Source organism: Schistocerca serialis, chromosome 1 (assembly GCF_023864345.2).
Source record: "Schistocerca serialis cubense isolate TAMUIC-IGC-003099 chromosome 1, iqSchSeri2.2, whole genome shotgun sequence".
In the NCBI taxonomy this organism is placed as follows: Eukaryota; Metazoa; Arthropoda; class Insecta; order Orthoptera; family Acrididae; genus Schistocerca; species Schistocerca serialis.
In genome coordinates, this window is record NC_064638.1 from 1076114142 (window position 1) to 1076129234 (window position 15093).

At 46.7% G+C, this 15093-nt stretch overlaps 1 pseudogene; it reads right to left on the reverse strand.

Annotated features, from left to right (window-relative positions):
* Positions 1-14505: 14505 nt before the first annotated feature.
* On the reverse strand, positions 14506-14623 carry LOC126426521 (5S ribosomal RNA; annotated as a pseudogene).
* Between the last annotated feature and the right edge of the window lie 470 nt (positions 14624-15093).

The window sequence follows — 15093 nt, forward strand, 5'->3', positions numbered from 1 at the left end:
TCTCTTGGGAACAAGCTTTTATTATCCTGCTGGAAATGCCATCAATTCCATGTGTGCTTTTATTCTTGAGAGAGTTTATTATCTTCCTAATTTCATAAGGAGAGGTGGGTGGAATTTCAATTGTACCATATGGTATGGGTAAAGACTCTTCCATTAACTGACTTGCTTTTTCTAATAAACATTTAGATCCTATTTTCTCTACAACATTTAAAAAATGATTATTCAAAATGTTTTCGACTTCCGGGTTGTTATTTGTCAAGTTTCCATTCGCTTTGATGGTAATGCCGTCATTCTGTACTCTTGGTTGCCCTGTCTCCCTTGTAATAATATTCCAAATTGTTTTGATTTTGTTACCTGAGGTATTAATCTCAGACATGATTCACATGCTTCTGGACTTTTTAATAACCCTTCTTAATGTAGCACAATAGTTTTATAATATTTGTCTGTTTCTGGGTCACTGCTCTTTCCTGTTGTTAGATACAGTTCCCTTTTGTGGTTACAACATATTTTTATTCCTTTAGTAAGCCAAGGATTTTTTGCATGGCTTCTTATAATTAGATTTAACTACTTTCTTGGGGAAACAGTTTTCAAATTCTCTTACAAGTGTATCATGAATTAAGTTATATTTTAAATTAGCATCGGGTTCCTTGTACACCTCATCCCAGTCTAACTGCTGAAGATTTTCTCTGAAATTTTTAATTGTTGAATCATTAATTGGACGCACAACTTTGGAGGGTAGTTTTGAATGAAAGAGTCACGCTGTCTGGCACCACACGGATGGAGAGGGGCCCAAGACTTGTCGGTGGGAGCAGTCTCCTTGTCGCTCCCGGCACGCCTAGCGGATGCGAGGCGCTTTATTTTTGCTGGCGGCGCGTGCTATGAGTCTGTCGATATCTGCTGGTGGGCTTTGCCTGTCACTGCCTCTCTACTTGCCGCTTTCCGAGGGAGCGAACGCGAATGAAAATTCGAATTTAATCTTAACGCCGGCAGCTAGCGTGCGGGTGGGAACCTGTTTGCGAATACATCGCACGTCACCACTAATACGAAATCGCTGACGTTTAATTTCGCAGCGCCCGTCACTTGTCACAGAACGTTGATCTTCTGCCATTTTGTATTCAGCGCGCGTCTAAGAGATCCTTCCCGTCCTTCTATTTATTTTTCCTGTTCCGGATCTACTGCCGGCCGAAGTGGCCGTGCGGTTATAGGCGCTGCTGTCTGGAACCGCGGGGCCGCTACGGTCGCAGGTTCGAATCCTGCCTCGGGCATGGATGTGTGTGATGTCCTTAGGTTAGTTAGGTTCAACTAGTTCTAAGTTCTAGGGGACTATTGACCTCAAAGTTGAGTCGCATAGTGCTCAGAGCCATTTGAACCAACCGGATCTACTCCACATTGACACTCAGCTTTGTAATTTCCTTGCTCCAAAACGCGACACTCTATGAATAAAAATATTCACACACTGGCTCGAAGTTGCCGGTAAAGTATGATCGCCGTAATGGTAGGACACTAGAGGATCGAGACTGTCCTAATTATGTAATCAAACACCGGGATGGTTCCTCTTCAAGAACACAGCCGGCTTTCTTCACCATATACACTACTGGCCATTAAAATTGCTATATCAAGAAGAAATGCAGATGATAAACGAGTATTCATTGGACAAAAATATTATACTAGAACTGACATGTGATTACATTTTCACGCAATTTGGGTGCATAGATCCTGAGAAATCAGTACCCAGAACAACCACCACTGGCCGTAATAACGGCCTTGATACGTCTGGGCATTGAGTCAAACACAGCTTGGATGGCGTGTACAGCTGCCCATGCGGCTTCAACATGATACCATAGTTCATCAAGAGTAAGGATTGGCGTATTGTGACGAGCCAGTTGTTCAGCCACCATTGACCAGACATTTTCAGTTGGTGAGAGATCTGGAGAATGTGCTGGCCAGGGCATCAGTCGAACATTTTCTGTATCCAGAAAGGCCCGTACAGGACCTGCAACTTACGGTCCTGCATTATCCTACTGAAATGTAGGGCTTCGCAGGGATCGAATGCAGGGTAGAGGCACGGGTCGTAACACATCTGAAATGTAACGTCCACTGTTCAAAGTGCCGTCAATGCGAATAAGAGGTGACCGCAACGTGTAACCAATGGCACCCCATGCCATCACGCCGGGTGATACGCCAGTATGGCGATGACGAATACACGCTTCCAATATGCGTTCACCGCGATGTCGCCAAACACGGATGTGACCATCACGATGCTGTAAACAAAACCTGGATTCATCCGAGAAAATGACGTTTTGCCATTCGTGCGCCCAGGTTCTTCGTTGAGTACACCACCGCAGGCGCTCCTGTCTGTGATGCTGAGTCAAGGGTAACCGCAGCCATGGTCTCCGAGCTGATAGTTCATGCTGCTGCAAATGTCGTCGAACTGTTCGTGCAGATTGTTGTTGTCTCGCAAACGTCCTCATCTGTTGACTCAGGGATCGAGACGTGGCTGCACGATCCGTTACAGCCATGCGGATAAGATGCCTGTCATTTCGACTGCTAGTGATACGGGGGCGTTTTGATCCAGCCAGGCGTTCCGTATTACCCTCCTGAACCACCGATTCCGTATTCTTCTAGCGGTCACTGGATCTCGACCAACGCGAGCAGCAGTGTTGCGATACGATAAACCGCAATTGCGATAGGCTACAATCCGATCTTTATCAAAGTCGGAAACGTGATGGTACGCATTTCTCATCCTTACACGAGGCATCACAACAACGTTTCACCAGGCAACGCTGGTCAGCTACTGTTTGTGTATGAGAAATCGGTTGGAATTTTTCCTCACGTTGTAGGTATCGCCACCGGCGCCAACCTTGTGTGGATGCTCTGAAAAGCTAATCATTTGCATATCACAGTATCTTCTTCCTGACTGTTAAATTTCGCGTCTGTAGCACGACATCTTCGTGGTGTAGCAATTTTAATGGCCAGTAGTGTATATTGCAAAGATCCGGCTGCCTATGAGTTAGCACGAACCCTCGCATAAAATCTGTGAATCTCCGCGAATCCCTTCGATGATTATCGGACGTCGATGGAAAATGGATTGATCGTATGGCGTTAGTGGCCGAGAGTTCCCGGGCGGGAAGTTCGGCCGCCAAGTGCAAGTCTTATTGAATGGGACGCCACATTGGGCGACTTGCGCGTCGACAGTGGTGATGAAATGATGATGAGGACAGCACAACACCGACTGCCTGAGAGGAGATAATCTCGCACCCCAGCCGGGTATCGAACCCTGGCCCCCGGGCGTGGCATACCAACGCGCTGACCGTTCAGCTATTGGGGCGGACTATCGGACGTCGATAATGATGTATAAGTGAAACGTTTTCAGACGGCCAGTTACGAAATGAGACTGACTAACACTAATTCCAGGGTTAAATCATCTGTCTGTTCCACAATGCATTCAATACACGCCGAGAGACAATTGCCTGTTAGCGTTCGTTCAGGCCAGATTGTAGTTTTAGCACAATCCCGTCGAGTGACACCGTGCAAGCATAAGTGGCAGCGAACTGTTGCACAACGGAACACCATTAAAGTTTGTGTTGGGCTGGGGAATTAGGGTACGGAGGCCTTGGCCATGATTCGCCAAGTGTTCCAGGACGGAATCACATCACAGACTGTTGTTTTTAAGCGGCACAAGCTCTTCAAAAGTGCCCCTTGCTGGACGTGCGTTGAAGTCAGGAACTGACGACAATGTGCACCGTCTGCGTGAAGTACAGATTTCAGACCGTTGGTTGGCCCATGGTCGCAGATGCAACTGACACTGATAAGATGACAGTGCATGTTGTGGGTTGGCAGGAGAGCCAACACCGGCTTACAAGAGGAAGCCGAAAGGCACGCGTTTTAGCTCACGCAGGCTGGCGTGGGGTCTGGAACAGGACAAGGAAATTAGAATTTAGAAAAACGGACGTAGCTGGTGGAATACTTAACTTTAATCCACTAATGATGAGCGTCGCTCTTGGCGGTACATGATTACAGTATCAATAGTAACTGGTACAGGCGCCTTGCTAGGTCGTAGCAAATGACGAAGGCTGAAGGCTATGCTAACTATCGTCTCGGCAAATGAGAGCGTATTTTGTCAGTGAACCATCGCTAGCAAAGTCGGTTGTACAACTGGGGCGAGTGCTAGGAAGTCTCTCTAGACCTGCCGTGTGGCGGCGCTCGGTCTGCAATCACTGATAGTGGCGACACGCGGGTCCGACGTATACTAACGGACCGCGGCCGATTTAAAGGCTACCACCTAGCAAGTGTGGTGTCTGGCGGTAACACCACAGTGCACACCACTATCGCTGATGAGATGACGATGCAGAAGCTCTGCGCTATATTCTTCCCCAAGGTCTTGACCGGCGACCAAAAGCAGAGGCGAGTGTCTGCTTGCGAAGACCTGCAACGTGCTGAAGAAGACCCCGGCTTTTTTGACAGCGTCACGGGAGACGAAACTATCAAGTCTTCGAATGAAATACTTGTGAAACGGCACTGTATGACAATATCATTTATTTTGAGAGATGCATTTGGGCCCTGAAGATAGCGTAATGGGACGTCGAAACTGCTAGTCAAAATAAAATAACGTCTCACTTACGCGACTGTCGGCGAATTTCATTGATATTGACAATTACTTAACCATCTGATGTCCCCTGTCCACGATGGATGAACATGGACAATGAAAATTTGTGCTAGACCAGGACGCGAACCAAAATTTCCCGCTTATTCAGATGGTATAAAATGGCTCAAATGGCTCTGAGCACTATGGGACTTAACATCTGTGGTCATCAGTCCCCTAGAACTTAGAACTACTTAAACCTAACCAACCTAAGGACATCACACACATCCACGCCCGAGGCAGGATTCGAACCTGCGACCGTAGTAGTCGCGCGGTTCCGGACTGAGCGCCTGAACCGCTAGACCACCGCGGCCGGCTCAGATGGTATACCAATCAGGTTCCTTTCAGAGTATGCAGACACAATAGCGCCTTTCTTAGCAATAATATACAACCGCTCACTTGACTAAAGGTCTGTTCCTAAAGAGTAGCACAGTTCACACCAATATTCAAGAAAGGAAATAAGAGTAACCCATTGAATTACAGACCCATATCACTGAGCTCAATTTGCAGTAGGATTTTGGAGCATATACTGTACACGAACATTATGAATCACCTTGAAGAAAATGACTTATTGATACATAACCGGCCAGCCGTTGTGGCCGAGCGGTTCTAGGCGCTTCAGTCTGCAACCGCGCGACCGCTACCGTCGCAGATTCGAATCCTGCCTCGGGCATGGATGTGTGTGATGTCCTTAGGTTAGTTATGTTTAAGTTGTTCTAAGTTCTAGGGGACTGATGAAATCAGATGTTAAGTCCCATAGTGCTCAGAGCCATTTGAACCATTTTATACATAACCAACGCGGATTCAGAAAATATCGTTCTTGTGCAACACAGCTAGCTCTTTATTACCATGCAGTAGTGAGTGTTGTCGACAAGGGATCTCAGATCGATTCAATGTTCCTAGATTTCCATAAGGCTTTTGATACCGTCCCTCACAAGCGGCTATTAATCAAATTGCATGCATACGGAGTATCGACTCAGTTGTGTGACTGGATTCGTGATTTCCTTTCAGAGAGGTCACAGTTCGTAGTTATAGACGGTAAATCATCGAGTAGAACAGAAGTAATATCTGGCGTTCCGCAGAGCAGTGTCATAGGCCCTCTGCTGTTCCTGATTTACATAAATGATCTAGGTGATAATCTGACAGCCCCGTTACATTGTTTGCCGATGAGGCTGTAATTTACCGTGTAGTAAAATCATCACACGATCAATTCCAATTACAAAATGATCTGGAGAGAATTTCTGTATGGTGCGAAAAGTGGCAATTGGCACTAAACAAAGAAAAGTGCGAGGTCATCCACATGGGTACTAAAAGAAATCCGATAAATTTTGGGTATACGATAAATCGCACAAATCTAAAGGCTGTCAATTCGACTCAATACCTAGGAATTACAATTACGAGCAACTTAAATTGGAAAGACCACATAGATAATATTGTGGGGAAGGAGAAACAAAGACTGCGCATTGTTGACAGAACGCTTAGAAGATGCGACAAACCCACTAAAGAGACAGCCTACATAGCACTCGTCCTCCTCTGCTGGAATATTGCTGCGCGATGTGGGGTCCTTACCAGGTAGGATTGACGGAGAACATCGAAAAAGTGCAAAGAAGGGCAGCTCGTTCGTGTTATCGCGGAATAGGAGTGAGAGTGTCACTGATATGATACGCTAGTTGGGGTGGCGGTCACTGAAACAAAGGCGGTTTTCAATGCGGCGAGATCTATTTACGAAATTTCAATCACCAACTTTCTCTTTCAAATGCGAAAATATTTTGTTGACATACACTTACGTAGGGAGAAATGATCATCATAATAAAATAAGAGAAATCAGAGCACGAACGGAAAGATTTAGGTGTTCCTTTTTCCCACGCGCCATTCGAGAGTGGAATGGTAGAGAAGTAGTATGAAAATGGTTCGATGAACCCTCTGCCAGGCACTTAAGTGTGAGTTACAGAGTAACCATGTAGATGTAGATGTAGATGTAGCGGCTAGCTGTGCACGACTCACGGCAAGACCCAAACTCCCATATGTCGTCAGCCATGAGTCTACAACCTGTATTCGTGCATTCATTAGGTATGAGTACTGGCTGTAGACATACGGAAGTTTGGGTCTGGCCGTGAATTGTGCACAGTTAGTCAAATGTTAAGGCGATCGTTCACGGTAAGCGGGAAATCCCAGTTCCATTTGGGCAAAAATTTTCGTTATCGTCGTTCCATTCTACGGCTGATGGTGGGCCGTATTCGCCATAGCGAATACATTTAATGTATTTCATAACGGTTGTAGTCGCCGGAGTGCCTTTTCCTTTGGACCTGCACGCAAGTCCAGTGGAATTCGTATCGTAATTCAGAATAACACAGGCACTGCAATATCTGATCGTTATGGTAATGTCTTCGTAACGCCATCGCCACACCAAATAGGCTGGCGCAGCAACGGATGGTGACCCGCGATAACGTACAGAGACTATTATAATAGATCTGTCGCATCGAGACAGTACCAAACTGGTCCAGGATATTTTTCTGAAGGTATTTCTCTGAAATGCATCCTTGTACGAAAGTGGAACTTGGAGGGTAAGCTGTTCAGACGAGAAGTGATTAGAAGCTTTTCATGTGGTAGTACAGGAATACATTGAAGATTACGTGAGTAGATAGGATAACCAATGTGAAGGTACTGAAGCTAACTGTCACTGATTCGAGGAGTGCACTGGAAAACCTGGAAAAGCAGCAATGGGGCTCCTACACTAATCGTCATGTACGCGATGTAATTAAGTTACTCTATCAGTGTGGAAGTCAACATGGATCAGGGGACACTTCGATATCTCAAGTAACGAGATGGCTGACCACCCGTCAAAGCAAAGTGTGACTGATGATCAACCTTACAACACGTGCCTTCCACATACAGATTTTGGTACTGGCGTAAAGAAAAAGGTTCATGAAGAATGGTCACATACGTGGGAAATTTAACAACAGTCCAGAGGAAGACATTGTGCCGCAGTACAGCCGAATATTTTGCGAAAAACGTGGTTCTCCCAAATAAAACAATCTAGGCGTCATACCATTACCATAACGCGCATCCGGAAGGGTCACGGCTGTTACCCTTTACATCTTTATAGGACCAAAGTCCTCCCATCTCCTTACTGTGAAGACCACCCAATTGAGATTGCGAAATGGTTCAAATGGCTCTGAGCACTATGGGACTTAACATCTATGGTCATTAGTCCCCTAGAACTTGGAACTACTTAAACCTAACTAACCTAAGGACATCACACAACACCCAGTCATCACGAGGCAGAGAAAATCCCTGACCCCGCCGGGAATCTAACCCGGGAACCCGGGCGTGGGAAGCGAGAACGCTACCGCACGACCACGATCTGTGGACAACTGAGATTGCAGACCTCAATCATGTGATACTAGGGTGCACACGCTACGACAGAGCCGTAAGTTTCTTAAGACCACACCTGTAACGGACCTGTTCGGACAGCTGACCACAACGGACCATGTCAATCCCGCCCAGTTTCTGCAAGAAGCGGATATTCAGTTATAAGTCAGACTCAAAGATTCCAGCATAAGAAGTTGTGATATATGGACGATAGCATGAAGTTTACCTGGGATTAACGCAATTTATAACGTGTATGTGCTTTGTATGTGATATTGTATACCAAATCTGTAATTACTCACTTCTCTGGCTAAATGATTAATGCTAAATGCCAATAAATGATATATATATATATATATTTTAAGCCAACGGTGGTTCCACACCAGCCGGTTGAATTCTACCTCAGGGGCATGTCAAATTTAATGCTGCTATCGGCCAAATATCTGAACCGATGCGGGGACTACGTGAAAAAAACAGTGCAAGATACACAGATTAGCACTTGTATTTGTCTCTGTATGTATCTTATTTCGTCTAATAAAAAAGAGAAACAAAGACTCATTCGCCCTCTATGATGATTGTCTGGGTTTTGGCAGGATTAATTTTGAGATACCAGAGATTGCAGCAGGAAACAGAATCGAAGTTCTCAGCGTACGCAGTGACAGTTATTGAACTATTTGAAACAAAATCGTCATAATTTCTGAACGGTTTGCGTTAGGACGTTCAAACCGCACGGCTCACCACGGGACTTGATGGGAACTAGTATGGTTTGGTTTAGCGACGAAGCCCACTTTCATTTGGATGGGTTCTTCAATAAGCAAAATTGGTGCATCTGGGGGACTCAGAATCCGCATTTTGGCATCGAGAAGTCTCTTCACCATCAACGTGTGACTATGTGATGTGCACTGCCTAGTCAAGGAATAATCGGTGCGATATTCCTTGATGACACGGTGATTACCGAACGGTTCGTGAAGATTTTGGAAGATTATTTCACCTCCATTATCCAGACTGACCCCAATTTCGACAAGATGTGGCTCACTGAAGACGGAAATCGAACCCTTCGAAGCAGGAAAGTGTTTGATGTCCTGTAGGAGCACTTTGGGGACCGTATTCTGGCTTTGGGCTACCCACAGGCCACTGGCATGGGCCTCGATTGGCCCCCACATTCTCTGGATCTGAACACACGCGACTCCTTTTTGTGGGGCTATATTAAAGGTGTAAAGCAATAACCCCAAAACCTTTGCGGAGCTGAGGTCATCGACAGCATCGATGTTCCGACACTTCAGCGAGTGATGCATAATTTCGCTATTCGTCTACGCCACGTCATAGCCAGTGATGGTAGGCATATCAGACATGTCATAATCTAAATCCGAATATCCATAGTGAAGTTTACATGTTAAACAGAGTGTGTGCATGCCGTAGTTTGTGACTAATTTACGTTTTTCTTCATATAGTTCAATACACTATGTGATCAAAAGTATCCGGACACCCCCAAAAAATACGTTTCTCATTAGATGCATTTTGCAGCCACCTACTGCCAGGTATTCCACATCAGCGACCTCAGAAGTCATTAGACATAGTGAGAGAGGAGAATGGGGCGCTCCGCGGAACTCACGGACTTCGAACGTGGTCAGGTGACTGGGTGTCACTTGTGTCCCATGTCTGTACGTGAGGTTTCCACACTCATAAACATCGCTAGGTCCACTGTTTTCGAAGCAATAGTGAAGTGGAAAAGTGAAAGGGACACGTACAGCATAAAAGCGTACAGGCTGATGCCGTCTGTTGACTGACAGAGACCGCCCACAGCTGAAGAGATTCGTAACGTGTAATAGGCAGACATCTATCCAGATCATCATACAAGATTTTGTATGTCCATCCTTTTAGCAGGACGTCTATGGGACGACGGCCGTTTACTATCGTGACAAAAAATAAAAACACCTACAGCCGTCCTTATGATTTTATTTTGTCGCTACCAATTTCTACATCTACATCTACATCTATACTCCGCGAGCCACCTTACGGTGTGTGGCGGAGGGTACTTATTGTACCACTATCTGATCCCCCCTTCCCTGTTCCATTCACGAATTGTGCGTGGAAAGAACGACTGCTTGTAAGTCTCCGTATTTGCTCTAATTTCTCGGATCTTTTCGTTGTGATCATTACGCGAGATATATGTGGGCGGTAGTAATATGTTGCCCATCTCTTCCCGGAATGTGCTCTCTCGTAATTTCGATAATAAACCTCTCCGTATTGCGTAACGCCTTTCTTGAAGTGTCCGCCACTGGAGCTTGTTCAGTCATCTTCAGGCTGTTTTGATGCGGTACAGGTTGATACGATCCCCATGCATAACCCAACAGTTGCCAGCATTACTGGATTAGCAGATAATCTGAAACATACGTGTAAGCACTACAACCATCAACTGTCAACTCATGAGTTATCTGCGAATCCAGTAATGCTGGCAACTAATTGGTTCTGCATGGGGTTCGTGTCAACCTGTGCCGCATCAAAACAGCCTGAACATGACGCAATGAAGCGTCGAAACTGTTAGCGATAAAATAAAATAAAACCATAAGGACGGCTGTAGGTGTTTTTATTTTTTGTCACCATCATACAAGAATTCCAAACTGCATCAGGATCCACTGCAAATAACATGATAGTTAGGCGGGAGGTGAGAAAACTTGGATTTCATGGTCGAGCGTCTGCTCATAAGCCACACATCACGCCGGTAAATGCCAAACGCCGCTTCGCTTGATGTAAGGAGTGTAAACATTGCACGATTGAACATTTCAAATGGCTCTGAGCACTATGGGACTTAACTTATGAGGTCATCAGTCCCCTAGAACTTAGAACTACTTAAACCTAACTAACGTAAGGACATCTCACACATCCATGCCCGAGGTAGGATTCGAACGTGCGACCGTAGTGGTCGTGCGGCTCCAGGCTGTAGCGCCCAGAACCGCTCGGCCACTCCGGCCGGCTATTGAACTGTGGAAAAATGTGTGGAGTAACGAATCACGGTACACAATGTGGCGATCCGATGGCAGGGTCTGTGTATGGCGAACGTCATCCGCCAGCGTGTGTAGTGCCAACAGTAAAATTTGGAGGCGGTGGTGTTATGGTGTGGTCGTGTTTTTAGTGGAGGTAGTTTGCACCTCTTATTGTTTTGCTCGGCACTATCACAGCTCAGGCCTACATCGATGTTTTAAGCACCTTTTTGCTTCCCACTGTTGAAGAGCAATTCAGAGAAGGCGATTGCATCCTTCAACACGATCGAACACCTCTTCATAATGCACGGCCTGTGGCGGAGTGGTTACACGACAGTAACATCCTTGTAATGGACTGGCCTGCACAGAGTCCTGACCTGAATACTATAGAAACCCATTGGGATGTTTTGGAATGCCAACTTCGTGCCAGGTCTCACCGACCGACATCGATACCTCTCCTCAGTGCAGCACTCTTTGAAGAATGGGGTGCTATTCCCGAAGAAACCTTCCAGCACCTGATTGAACGTTTGCCTGCGAGAGTGGCTCTGAGCACTATGAGACTTAACATCTGAGGTCATCAGCTCCTAGAACTTAGAACTACTTAAACATAACTAACCTAAGGACATGACACACATCCATGTCCGAGGCAGGATTCGAACCCGCGACCGTAGCAGCCGCTTGGTTCCAGGTTGAAGCGCCTAGAACCCCTCGGCCACCGCGGCCAGCGCCTGCGAGAGTGGAAGCCGTCATCAAGGTTAAGGGTGGGCCAACATCATATTAAATTCCAGCATTACCGATGAAGGGCGCCACGTACTTGTAAGTCATTTTCAGCCAGGTGTCCGGATACTTTTGATCACATAGTGTAATTGTCACCCTCTATATGCCATGTCGTGTGGAAAGCCCAGTACAACCGCGGCACGGGCAAGCTCTCTCGAGATTCGAGTCACGTGACACGCCGAGCTGTCACGTGCCCTGCCGACAAAGGCTTTCCCTCTCCAACCCCGCAGCTAATTATATTACTCGCGGGTGTAAAATAACGCCAATGCGGCGTACAAGGAAGAGGAATGATGTATCGGTCCGACGAGACCAGCAGAGCAGAGACGCGGCCGAGAGATGGGCGCGTCGTCAGGCATACCTGCGGCCGGCAGCGGCCGGGATTATCCAGCAGGTAAACAATTACGGGGCTAATTGCGCGCCAATCCCGCGGCTCACGCGCTAAGCCGGCCGTCCGCGGCGCCGGCACGGCATACTGCTGTAGTACAGCAGAGCGCAGCGCGGCCAGGCAGCCGCGGTGCTGGGCTAGGCCGGCCCCGCGGCCTACTGCCCACTTGCTGACACCAGACACCGCCCCCGCGGGTTGACTTCCGCAGCGCCCCTGATTACGATGCCGCGTGGCGCCTCTGGCTTTGCGAAAGGCCCGGTCAACCGCTGCAGCCTGCCTCTACACAGCGGCAAGCAGGACACACGGCGGGAGCTGCGGCCAAGATGCTCACACTGTGGTTACATCTACATCTGCATGGATACTCTGCGAATCACACTTAAGTGCCTGGCAGAGGGTCCATCGAACCACCATCACACTAACTCTGCATTATTCCAATCTCGAACAGCGCGCGGAAAAAACGAACGCCTATATATTTTCGTGCACTCTCTGATTTCCCTTATTTTAATACGATGATTTTATTATGATGTTCGTTTCTCCTCATATAGGTCTCTCTCTCTCTCTCTCTCTCTCTCTCTCTCTCTCTCTTTCTCTCTCCTCCGGGACAGGCCATGAAAGCTCAACGGTACCGACCACGATGATTTTATTATCATGTTCGTTTCTCCTTATACAGGGTGTTACAAAAAGGTACGGCCAAACTTTCAGGAAACATTCTTCACACACAAATAAAGAAAAGATGTTATGTGGACATGTGTCCGGAAACGCTTAATTTCCATGTTAGAGCTCATTTTAGTTTCGTCAGTATGTATTGTACTTCCTCGGTTCACCGCCATGATTTCATACGGGATACTCTACCTGTGCTGCTAGAACATTTGCCTTTACAAGTACGACACAACATGTGGTTCATGCACGATGGAGCTTCTGCACATTTCAGTCGAAGTGTTCGTACGCTTCTCAACAACAGATTCGGTGACCGATGGATTGGTAGAGGCGGACCAATTCCATGGCTCCACGCTCTCCTGACCTCAACCCTCTTGACTTTCACTTATGGAGGCATTTGAAAGCTCTTGTCTACGTAACCCCGGTAGCAAATGCAGAGACTCTTCGTGCTCGTATTGTGGACGGCTGTGATACAATACGCCATCCTCCAGGGCTGCATCAGCGCATCAGGGATTCCATGCGACGGAGGGTGGATGCATGTATCCTCGCTAACGGAGGACATTTTGAACATTTCCTGTAACAAAGTGTTTGAAGTCACTCTGGTACGTTCTGTTGCTGTGTGTTTCCATTCCATGATTAATGTGATTTGAAGAGAAGTAATAAAATGAGCTCTAACATGGAAAGTAAGCGTTTCCGGACACATGTCCACATAACATATTTTCTTTCTTTGTGTGTGAGGAATGTTACCTGAACGTTTGGCCGTACCTTTTTGTAACACCCCGTATACAGGGTGATGAAAAAGTCAGTATAAATTTGAAAACTTAATAAACCACGGAATAATGTAGATAGAGAGGTAAAAATTGACACACAAGCTTGGAATGACATGGCGTTTTATTAGAACCAAAAAAAGATCATCCCATATTGCTACGCGTGAAAGATCTCTTGCGCGCGTCGTTTGGTGATGATCGTGTGCTCAGCCTCCACTTTCGTCATGCTTGGCCTCCCAGGCCCCCTGACCTCTGTCCGTGCGATTATTGGCTTTGGGGTTACCTGAAGTCGCAAGTGTATCGTGGTCGACCGAGAACTCTAGGGATGCTGAAAGACAACATCCGACGCCAATGCCTCACCATAACTCCGGACATGCTTTACAGTGCTGTACACAACATTATTCCTCGACTACAGCTATTGTTGAGGAATGATGGTGGACATATTGAGCATTTCCTGTAAAGAACATCATCTTTGCTTTGTCTTACTTTGTTATGGTAATCATTGCTATTCTGATCAGATGAAGCGCCATCTGCCGAACATTTTTGAACTTTTGTATTTTTTTGGTTCTAATAAACCCCATGTCATTCCAAGCATGTGTGTCAATTTGTATCTCTCTATCTACATTAATCCGTGATTTATTCAGTTTTCAGATTTATACTGACTTTTTGATCACCCGGTAGGTCTCTCTCTCTCTCTCTCTCTCTCTCTCTCTCTCTCTCTCTCCTCCCGGAAGGCCATGAAGGCCCAACGGTACCGACCGGCCGCCGTGTCATCCTCAGACTATCGGCGTCACTGGATGTTGATGTGGAGGGGCATGGTTCAGCACACCGCTCTCCCGGCCGTATGTCAGTTTACGACACCGGAGCCGCTACTTCTCAGTCAAGTAGCTCCTCAGTTTGCCTCCCAAGTGCTGAGTGCACCCCGCTTGCCAACAGCGCTCGGCAGACCCGATGGTCACCCATCCAAGTGCTAGCCCAGTCTGACAGCGCTTAGCTTCGGTAATCTGACGGGAACCGGTGTTACCACTGCGGCAGGGCAGTTGGCCCCTATATAAGCCGGCGTCAACGAAATATTTTCGCATTTTGAGGAAAATTTCGTGAGAAGATTACGCCGCAACGAAAAACGTCTTTGTTTTAATGGTTTCCGCCCCAAATTCTGTATCATGTCAGTGACACTTGTAACGTTCTTTAAAAATGATATCTTTACGAGCACTTTGAATGTCTGATCTCAGCCGCCCGGCGTGGCCGAGCGGTTCTAGGCGCTTCAGTCTGGAGCCGCGCGACCCCTACGGTCGCAGGTTCGAATCGTGCCTCGGGAATGGATGTGTGTGTTATATTTAGATTAGGTAGGTTTAAGTAGTTCTAAGTTCTAGAGGACTTATGACCTCAGATGTTAAGTCCAATAGTGCTCAAAGCCATTTGAACCATTTTGTCTGATCTGTGGAATGGGTACTGAACTCGAAATGCCGTGTGCGTGTTGTAAGAGCAAGTGGTGTGCTTACTCTGTTTTGTTGT